At 40.1% G+C, this 11,244-nt stretch overlaps 1 pseudogene; it reads right to left on the bottom strand.

Annotated features, from left to right (window-relative positions):
* Window positions 1–44: 44 nt before the first annotated feature.
* On the bottom strand, window positions 45–3,587 carry LOC119292460 (annotated as a pseudogene).
* Window positions 3,588–11,244: the final 7,657 nt, after the last annotated feature.

The raw sequence follows: 11,244 nt of genomic DNA, 5'->3' as shown, positions 1-11,244 counted from the left end.
CAGGTTGGCCCCCAAGTAGCTCCGCCACTGAATGGGAGTGCAGTCCAGAGTGCAGCTGCTATGAAACAACGCCCCAATTGTACACTTGATGAAGTCTGTGCGTCTGCTTACCAAGTCTGCTAGGGGAAGACAGTCCGATCGACTGAGCCGACAGCTGGGAATTCTTCTTGTGCAGGAGTAGTTTAGGTGATGTAGCTTCCTTGCTGGTCCTGAAGCAAACGAGCAGAGGACTTTGCGTCCAAATACAGACCACGGACTTCTTCGAGATCAGCCTGATAGAGGATCATGAGTTCAGGATACAAGCGATTGAGACCCGGCTAGGAAGATGACGTGTTACTGAAATTCAACACATACCTTGCAGATCTTCTCTCTCCCATTAGCCTTGGCAACTACGCTAGCAGGTGACAGCAGCTGAATAGCATGTCTGCAAAGAGATTCAAGATCTATTACAACCATTAGTACCAACAATAAACTGGCCTAGTGATGACAAACCCTGTGATAGTAATGCGTACACTAGACATATAGGCATGTTAAAATTCACATAGCAGAACACTAAAAGTGGGATGGCAGCCAAAAGACAGGGTGGAAACTGTCCTAACTCTAAAGGCTCAAGAAAATCCTATCAACACACATTCCAGCTAAATTTTATTTAATTTCACATTTCTAATCTTGGCATGGGACGCAAATGTGTGGACATAACCTGAAACAACAAGAACCATACCTCAAAGTTGTCTGCTGCCCAACCTCTCCTAGAAATGCAAGACTGTCCTCATCAATTTCAATCTCCTCCACTTGTGCTCTAATAGCTAATATCTGCAACGCACAATAAACAAACATCAAATGCATTTCTACATAGGAAAGTTAAAGCACATAATAAGACATGAAATGGGAACCTGGATCATCTCGATAGGGCCATATATCTGTGTCCGTACGATAACCAACCTATCTAGAAGGTCGACTGGGATACCATGTGGACTTGTCATGTCAGTTCCCCTGAATAAATGAGAGTAAAATAATAAGATGTATAAGGGCGCAAAATAGTACATAAAAGCAATGTTTTTAAGGCGGTAAGGCAAGCACCCACTGCCCTGACACCTAAGCGCCTAAAGTGAGCATAATTGCAAGGCGCTGCCAGGGAATCCAGTATTGCAGTTCAGCATCGAGCAGTTCACAACACGTCAATCGAATTTCAAATTTCTTACCTCACAGTACATATTCCTCTGTTTGTAGCAAGTATTACAATTGGCGATAATGAGCTCTCGAGAGCACGATTAAGATAAGAGAAGCACTCAATGTCCAGCATGTGAACCTACAGATAAAGTTAGTCATTAATGAAATCAGACCACTGTAAGGCATAATTCTAACTCCGTCTGTCAACTTTGAACTAAATCAGCGACACTTATTTTGGGACGGAGGGACTATCATTTAGTAGCATAAAGCCACTTAGTTTACGAGAACAATGCTGTCCACAGGATGGACACTTATTTATTTGGAAATAGGAGAAGTTGGAAATAAACAAGTCCAAGCTCATTAATATTTTAGGAAATCCAAAACAAGCCTATGAAGATAAGTAGATTTTCCTATGAAGATAAATAAATTTTCAATCATGAGACAATAATATAGTACCTCATCAATGAACAGCACACCAGGTACAAGCTCTGCAATACCTTCGTCAATATATCTATTAACCACCTACGACCATACAAAAGAAAAGGCACACATTCCAATAGGTCTATCAAAATTTGATCCAAATTTTAAAAATAAAATGTTACATAATCAGAATTTTGAAACCTTATTGATCTCTTGGCGCAGCTTCTCAGTGATTTCAGTCTTCCGTGGCTTCATCATCTGGCCCATAAGGGACAAAATATCTTGGCCTCCTTAAGGCTGGGCATTTGCGGCGTCAAGGTCATGCAGTGTAACGTCCTATGCAGATGAAAGAATATAATTTACTTCTTTCAGTTGATTTACATTGAACTTGAAAATACGAAGAATATGCTTCTATGTTACAACAAAAATAGGAATTTTCACTCTATGCTATTGGAAAAGATTATCACCCACCGAGAGAATAGAGAACAAACCACACTCAACTTAATTATCCTTCGTCGGATGTAGGTATGTAAGAATGATTCTAACTTTCTTTAGACAGGAACAAGAACAACGATTCCTACTTAATTAGTCAATTGAATAAGATAATATTTAACTGGGTTTGAGCAGATGATCAAAAATTTGGCGCAATCTTATTAGCTTGTGAACTTTATGTATCTTATCCAGGAAGGCACAATTGATAATGTGGACTGAGTATTTGATGCAATCTTAATCATTAGGCTATGGATTTTCCGTTTCTATCTTCTGGAATTTAGCAGGAGCAAGCAACTTACAACCACCTGGCAGGGAAACCACATATTTAAGCATGCTTGAGCAACACGAAAGTATAATAATAAGCTTCATCTTAACAAATGCATCATGCGTCCACCTTTGATCCTTTAGATTAGATATAAATATGCTGCAATTGCATACTATATTATCTCAGGTTCAATTACCAAAAAGTTGTTTTATGGACGGTACAATGCAGAATTGGCTGAACAAGTGTACATGCAAAAAATTATAAGGCTGAACTATCGTCAAATTTGTACCTGCACTATTTCTTTTTTCTTGTGGACTTCCCCTTTGGGAATTGGCACATACTCCTCTGCTTCAAGATCGTATTCTGTAGCAAAAGCATCACATCTGCCAACTCTTTTCACTGCACCGCTGTTAGCTTCGATGTATATAACATCACCCACTGCCACCTGCATCCCGTATACAAATCATGAAATGTGCAGAATACAAGTAGGAGAGCCAAGGCAAGTGAGCAATGAAAGTAAGATATAATGCATCACATCTCAATTTAAGTAAAGTATCGCGATGTTTTGTTATGCCACAACAGAATATCTAACGAAATAACAAGGAACAAGAGAAATATGATCATGTGACTTTCCACACTTGCCATGAGTTAGCACAGGCTAAATATTGCATAAAGACAATATTCTGAACACATAAGATACACCATCCACCCACTGTTATTCAAAGTGAGAATACAAATGCAACCTAACAGTCTAGCAACAGAGGCAGAGAGCAAGGGAGGGTTGGGAGCAGACAGTAACCTTTTCCTTGATTAAAGCATCATAAATTGTAGGATCTAACTTTAGTTGTTTAGTCCCTTTTACAGTCTTCAGGCCAATTACTACATGGCTAATGCTTTTCCCATATCCACCATTTGAACTCTCAGATTCTTCTGGGGAAAGCTCCGTAACCTAAAAGGCAAGCAAAATCATATAGCCACAAACACTAGAATATTAGTTCTATTAGAAAATGGTGACAAAGAAAGTGTTGGTATCAAGTAAAACACTAATTCAAGAACAATATCTTTTTTCAAATTTCAAAAGGATCATATAGGTCACTCCTACCTCTCCTTCATAGACTTCTTTGTTTTCCTTTATACGCAAGCCTATAGCTCTACGGAAATTTTCCATCAGCACCTCAGTTTTCTTGACCTCAGAAGAGTACACTTCTGATCCTACCATAGGACAGAAAGGGACCTGCATTGCAGAATAGGAAGAGAAGATTGAAGCTTCTTCCAAAATAGAAGTAGACGTAGGGCATCAAATGTAAAACAAAATATAGTTCACTGCAAACAGAATTTCATGTACACTGAATGCAATGAACAAGACAGCCTGATAAATTGCTAGCAAATCTAGTAATTCACCAAATTTACTCCAGAGTCTTTGTGTAAGTATGTTCTAAAGAACAGCACACTTCTCATCGGTAGAGCAGCATACTGAAATATTCTGGACCAGCAAGAAGCAGAATATACTCCCTCCGTCCCATAATATAAGAACGTTTTTGACACTAATGTAGTGTAAGAAACGCTCTTATATTATGGGACGGAGGGAGTAGAACTCAAAACAAATTCTTAATGACCAAGACAAATGGTAACACATTACCGGCTAAAACGATAGTACCAGAGAACACCAATTTAGTTAAGTAGATGAAATAAAATTCAACCACTCTAGCAACATCACCCACTGCCACCTGCATCCCGTATACAAATGATGAAATGTGCAGAATACAGGTAGGAGAGCCAAGGCAAGTGAGAAATGAAAGTAAGATATAATACATCATATCTCAATTTAAGTAAAGTATCGCGATGTTTTGTTATGCCACAACAGAATATCTAACAACGAACAAGAGAAATATGATCATGTGACTTTCCACACTCGCCATGAGTTTGCACAGGTTAAATATTGCATAAAGACAATATTCTGAACACAGTTTTGTGAGGTTTTTTTGTCAAATATGAAGAACTTTCTGATTTTATGTGAATTTTTCAAAAATGAATGAACTTTTTTCAAATTGATAAACTTTTTCCAAAATCGATGAACCTTTTTCCATTTTTTGATGAACTTTTTTCATGATTGGTGAACTTTTTTCGAATTCGTGAACCCTTTTTGAAAATCCGTGAAATCTTTTTCAAATCGATGAATTTTTTTTCAAAATCGATGAACCTTTTGCAACTTTATGAACTTTTTTTTCAAAAAAATTAAACTTTTCTCGAATTCGTGAACCCTTTTTTAAAAACCCGTGAACTCTTTTTCAAATCGATGAATTTTTTTCAAAAATCGATGAACTTTTTTCATGATTGGTGAAATTTTTAAAATTTTCAAATTCCATAATTTTTTAAAACGTGAAAAATTATTGAGAACATGAACAAAAATTTATATACGATGAGCCATTTTCAAATGTACACTGAACATTTTTTTGGTGTACGATGAACAATTTTTAACTACACAACGAACATTTTTGTGGTATGCATTGAAATAATTTAAAACATATTTATACATTTTTTTGATATAAGATGAACAAATTTTATACGTTGAACATTTTTGTAATATAATCTGAACAATTTTTAACTACACATTGAACAATTTTGTGATATGCGCTGAAAAAGCATTTAAATACCCATTGAACATTTTTTGATGTACACTGAACAATTTTAAGTTGTGAACAAAATTTGAAAAGGTGAATAAATTTAAAACTATGAACACATTTTGAAATCACGAACAAAAAACGAAAATACATTTTTTACAAATTCCATGAACTTTTTTCAAATTTGATGAACCTTTTTTCAAAATCGACAAACTCTTTTTCAAAATCGATGAACTTTTAATCATTTTTGATGAACTTTTTTCCAAAATCAATGAATTCTTTTTCATATTTGATGATTATTTTTCAAATTCATGAACTTTTCATGTTTCTGGACTTTCTTTAAAAAAATAAAAATTTGAATTCAAGATTTTATTTTAATTTTTTTTTGTCAAAAGTCAATAGTTGACTAGTCAACTGGCCAGCTGTGGACCGGTGAACTGTGATCTAAGGGAGCGAAGGAGGCGATCAAGGAGGGAGCGAAGCAGGCGATCCTGGGCCGACCCAGTTCACAGCCGTGTGGGCGCCCGAACTGCCAACTGGCGAAAACAACACAAATTACTACAGGTGTGCTTGCTACATTATCTCGGGTTGCCTAACTGCACTGCAATAGCCCCGGTTCACTGTAGTGGTAGGCTCACTACATCAGACTTGTTCAGTACAGTACACCAGCTCGCTACGATACGTGCGCAATGGGTCAGCCCACACAAAGGCCTTATCTGTAGGGTAACCACCTCTGGTTTGACACAAAGAGCGAGAAATAGGAAGCGCAGAGGCACATTTCCTATTTTTCGTTTCTATCGTTTTTGTTTAGTTTTCGTATTTTTCTCCAGCTTTCTTTTTTCGTTATTTTAATTCGTTTTTCTTTAGGGTTCTCTTTTTTTCGTCATGTTTTTTTCATTCTACATTATTTGTTTTGTTCGTTCTTTTATTTTTCTTCTTTTTGGGTTTATTTTTGTTTTTCATACTTTATTTCTTTTTTCTTTTATTCTACATTCTTATATATAGGATCAGAATACTTGTTCAACATTTTTCAGATAATTGTTCAACTTTTTTTAAAGCACTTGTTCAACATTATTTTATACATGATCAACATTTTTTTATACATGATCAACATTTTTTCAAATACTTTTTCAATATTTTTAACTAGATGATCAACATTGTTTCAAATACTTGTTCAATTTTATTAAATACCTTGTCAACATTTTTCAAATACCCGATCAACATTTTTTGAATGTTTTTTGAACATTTTTTTGTAATATATATATATATTTAAAATATTTTAAATTATAAACAAAAGTAGAAAAAAAAAGGATAAAAGAAAACATAAAACGTAAAAAGAAATAGGGAAAAGGTGCTATGGCCTCCCGCACTCGTGGGCCGGCTCAGCTCACTCGCCCCTTCTTCCCTCTCGCTGAAGGCGAGATATAGGTGTGCCCAGGTCATCTACCTGATTTGTTAAGACCGATCAACCGCAGACCCATCAAATCGTTGACCCACCATGGCATCAGCTCTCCTCTGTGTTTAATTGAACCCCAGCGCCAAATCCTGCACAAAACCAGCAGAAAAGAAGCCCACTATTCATTACAAGGAAAAGAAGTCTGAACTAATAATTTCTCATTCCCCCAAAATTTGTGTTCTCACCAACCTAATAGATTTTCTTTGCTCAGCTAGGGTTGGTAAAAACAGATCTCCGGTGGATACAATTAACACGGAATAGCTTCCGCTCATAGCAGATTGAATTTAAACAAATTCAGTCCGAGGTTTTCTTAACATACTAGCACATGAATCTCACAAACTAAAACAAACAACGCAGTTCTAGTATCCCCTGAAATGCATTTTTTTCATCCCATCATAGAGTGCAAACACATACAGCCAAGAACGGCAAGTGGCACAAAAGGGAACTCACCGTTGGGCGCATTTTGCAGTTGAAGTAGGTCTCACTGACAAACTTGCTGGTGAAGTTCTACCCCGCCCCGACCATACGGTGGTCTCTAGAGTATATGATTCGACCACTCATCTAGCAATTATAGTAAAATACCTGAAATTTTTTGCAGTTGAAGTAGGTCTCACTGACAAACTTGCTGGTGAAGTTCTACCCTGCCCCGACCATACGGTGGTCTCTAGAGTATATGATTCGACCAACTACGCGCGTCGGGCCGGGCCGGGGCAGGGCGGGGCGCGTAATATTTGAGGAGCTCTACACATGAAAAAGATTTCATTGCTTGAAGTTTTGAGCATTTTTAGAACAGAAATCTAAAACTCATTCATACGCCTTACTCTACATGATATTTTGGCATGAAAACTTGCAACAACCTACAAAGTTTCATCATCTTTGACGTTGTAAAGTTTCAGATTTTTTTGATTTTGTTTTCTATTTTTTGATGTTACTGTTCATAGAGGGTGCCTCGGCACCCGAGAGCTGTCACACCTTTGTCTTTTCTAGATTGGTTCAGTCGAGTGAAGTGACCCACATAGTCCATACTAAGGTTGAATCCTATTTGACATGCTCTGCGAACAATTTATTTTTCAGGAACCCGGTCATTTCATTATTTTCTATTTTCCCCTCTTATTTCCAAAATGTTCAAAAGCTATTCACATATTCTATTCCCAATATATTCCAAGAATTGAAATAATATTCACAATTTCAAAAAATTGTGATATTTTTAAAACATTTATATTTAAAAAATACTTGCAACTTTTCAAATTATCTCAAATTTTAAAAATGTTCAAAAAATGTTTTTAAAATCAAGGGTTTCAAAAATGTTGCCAAATTTTATACTAATATTCAGTTTATTTTCTTGATTTTTGAAAAAAAAGCCGAATATAAAAAAAATCCTGCTTTAAGAAAAAAAAACTGGGTCACAACACAAGCCGGCTAGTAACTAAAAATTATTAAGAATAGTAGCGTGCTAGCTTCAGTAAGTTGGACACTAGAGTACTTTGCAATGGGCCGGCCAGGTTGGGGAAGCAGCATGGTTCGCAATTTTTGGTGGGGCGCTTCAGATGGAAAGAGGAAAACTCATTGGATATCTTGGCCACGTATCTTGGCACATAAAATGAGAGGAGGATTGGGATTCAAAGATTTCAGAGTCTTCAACCAGGCGTTGCTTGCTCGGCAAGCGTGGCGTCTTCTTACTAATCCTAATAGTCTTTGTGCGCAGGTCCTCAAAGCTCGCTACTATCCAGAGGGACGCCTCGAGGATACAGTATTCTCTGGGAATGCCTCGTCAACTTGGCAGGCTATCCAGTATGGGCTCAAGCTCCTCAAGAAGGGGCTGGTGTGGCGCGTGGGAAATGGCCAGAGCATCCGTATCTGGCGTGATCGATGGCTACCTCGAGCTCCGTCGGGCGATCTAATTTCCGCCCAAGGTACCTGCCGGCTTCGCCGAGTGGCCGAGCTACTCGACGAGCGCGGCGCATGGCGTATGGACCTACTCCACCGGCACTTTCATCCGGCTGATGTCAATGTTATCAGGAATATACGGACGTCTCCACGCCTCACCGATGATATCCTTGCATGGGCTCCTGAGAAGAACGGTATATTCATTGTTCGGTCCGCGTACAGCTTCGCGATGGACGAGCGCGAGCGTCCTTCCGCGAGCGCATCTAGCTGGGCACCGGATGGTCGGCGCGCCATCTAGAAGACCATATGGGGGTGCCCTGCCCCCCCAAAGGTACGTGTGTTTGCATGGCAGCTTGTGACAAATTCTCTTGCAACATGGGTGAATAAGTTTTCCCATCATTTGGAGACCACCGACATATGCCCCTTGTGTGGTTTGGAACGCGAGGATGGGTTCCACGCGATGTGTAGGTGCCCCCGTGCAGTGGAGCTTTGGAGGGCGATGGCTAAGGATTGAAAGCTCCCGGATATAAAGTCAGTTCGGCACACAGGCCCGGAGTGGCTTTTTGATGTGCTTGAGCCCCTCTCGGACACGTCCCGCATGGTGCTCTTGATGACCATGTGGCGCACGTGGCACGTCCGCAACGAGATCACCCATGATAAAATTCCTCCACCGACTGAAGCCTCTCGACGGTTCCTGCATAGCTACTTGATGTCGCTACTTTGCATTCAACAATTCCCTAAGGATGATCAGAGGAAGGGGAAAATGGTTCTGATGGACCCGGCGCTAAGGACGGCGCCTTGTAGCAGCAACAACGACGCACTCGGAAACGAAAGAAACATCGGAGCGCTGTGCACGAGTACGCACAGCGGCGCGCTGGGAAATAGCAGCAGCAACGGCACACTGTGCATAAGCATGAACCATGACGAGCTATACACATGCATGAACAGGGGCAAAGTAGCTTCTGTGCACAAGCATTCGTGTGTGGGCTGGCGGACACCTGAGCCTGGGTGGCTTACTTTAAATGTCGATGGATCCTATATGGCGCATACTGGAATTGGGGGCATCGGCATGGTGCTCCGTGACAGCTTCGGTGGTATTATCTTTACCTCGTGTCGACATCTTTTCACATGTGATAATGCACTAGCTGCAGAACTTGAGGCTTGCAAAGAAGGAATTGCATTGGCGCTAGAATGGAGCTCACTCCCATTCACCGTCGAAACGGATAGTGTTGAAGCTGCTACGATGATTTTCATCCTCTTGGTTGATAGATCACAGTACACTGCCCTTGTCCAGGAGATATCTGCTATGATGAGAGGGGACAGATAGATTAAGGTTAAGGCGATAAAGAGGGAGTGTAATCTTCTTAGCCATGAACTAGCTAAGATTGGGAGGGTTGAGGTTAAGACGGCCGTCTGGTTATGGTCGGGTCTTAAGAGGGTTGTAAAACTGTGTGCACTGGATCATACTGATCCGAGTTAATTAATACAGAACCCTTTCCCCCCGCAAAAAAAAGGGCCTCTCGACGGGAGCTCCTAAACGGCGCTTCAGGCACCAATTATGTTGGAGCTACTAGTTGACGAACGCTCCTTCGGAAGCCTCACAACGATCAGCGTCACTTGGCGCGTTCTTAGCCGCCCGTCACTTGTCGCGCTCTGGACGCTCCCTTCGATTTTTTTCGCACGTGATTTTAGCTTTTTAAATTTTTTTTTCTGATTTTTTGCGCCGTTTTGGTTTTCCACCGGTCTTCCTTAGCTTTTAGGCCAAAAATATTTTTTGCGGGAATAAACACGTTTTCTTTTTCCTTTTGCTTCCGCGGGAGGCACAATTTTGCTTTTGAGAGAGGCACAACCATGCATCTCGGAAGCGAAAAAAAATATGTTTTCTATTATTTTTTCTTCCGTGAGATGCACGGTTTTGCCTTCGCGAGAGGCACGACAGTGCCTCTAGGAAACAAACAAAAAACACATTTTCTATTTTTTTTCGTGAGAGGCATGGTTTTGCTTCTGCGAGAAGCACGGTTGTGCTTTCGCGAGAGGTACGGTTGTGCTTCCGCGAGAGGTCCGGTCGTGCCTCTCGGAAATGAAAAAACGTGTATTTTTGCTTCTGTGCGAGGCAAAATTGTGATTTCGCGAGAGGCATGACCGTGCCTCTTTCGAAAAGGGAAAAACACATTTTCTGTTTATTTTCTTCCACCTGAGGCACTGTTTTGCTTTCACGAGAGGCTCAGTCTTGATTTCGCGAGAGACACGACCGTGCCGCTCGGAAATGAAAAAAATCGTGTTTTCTGTTTTTTCTTTTTTCGTGAGAGGTACGGTTTTGCTTTCGCGAAATGCACGGTTTTGCTTTCGCGAGAGGGACGACCGTGCCTCTCGGAAACGGGAAAAAACACGTTTTCTGACTTTTATTTCCTTCCGCGGGATGCACGATTTTTCTTCCGCGGGAAACACGATTGTGCTTTCGGGAAGGCACTACCGTGCCTCTCGGAAATGAAAAAAAGTTTTTTTCCTTTCCCGAAAGGCATGATTTTGCTTCTGCGAGAGGCACGGCTGTCCCTCTTTCATAAAGGGAAAAATATTTTTTTTGTTTTTTTCCTTCCACAAGAGACACGGGTTTGCTTCCCCGAGAGGCATGGTTGTGATTCGCAAGAGGCACGGTCGTGCCTCTTTCGGAAAAAGAAAAAAACCATGCTGCTGGTTTGGGTTTTTTGTTTGATTTTTTTCGTAAAAAAATAAGTTCACTAAAACCTATCAACATGGTACCTAGTTTTGAAATCTTGACGCGATAAATCCAACGGTGAAAACGGTTCGAGATTTGAATGCATGGTTTAAGAGATAAAATATTTTAAATAAACGGATCTATAAAAAAAGAAAAACTCCCAGGTTGCGACAAGCGGTGTGCATGCAGCGCGCCACTTGTGACAACATGAGAAGGC

Source organism: Triticum dicoccoides, chromosome 4B, assembly GCF_002162155.2.
Source record: "Triticum dicoccoides isolate Atlit2015 ecotype Zavitan chromosome 4B, WEW_v2.0, whole genome shotgun sequence".
In the NCBI taxonomy this organism is placed as follows: Eukaryota; Viridiplantae; Streptophyta; class Magnoliopsida; order Poales; family Poaceae; genus Triticum; species Triticum dicoccoides.
The sequence above is the reverse complement of the archived record's forward strand: the minus strand, read 5'-3'. Positions and strand labels throughout refer to the sequence as shown.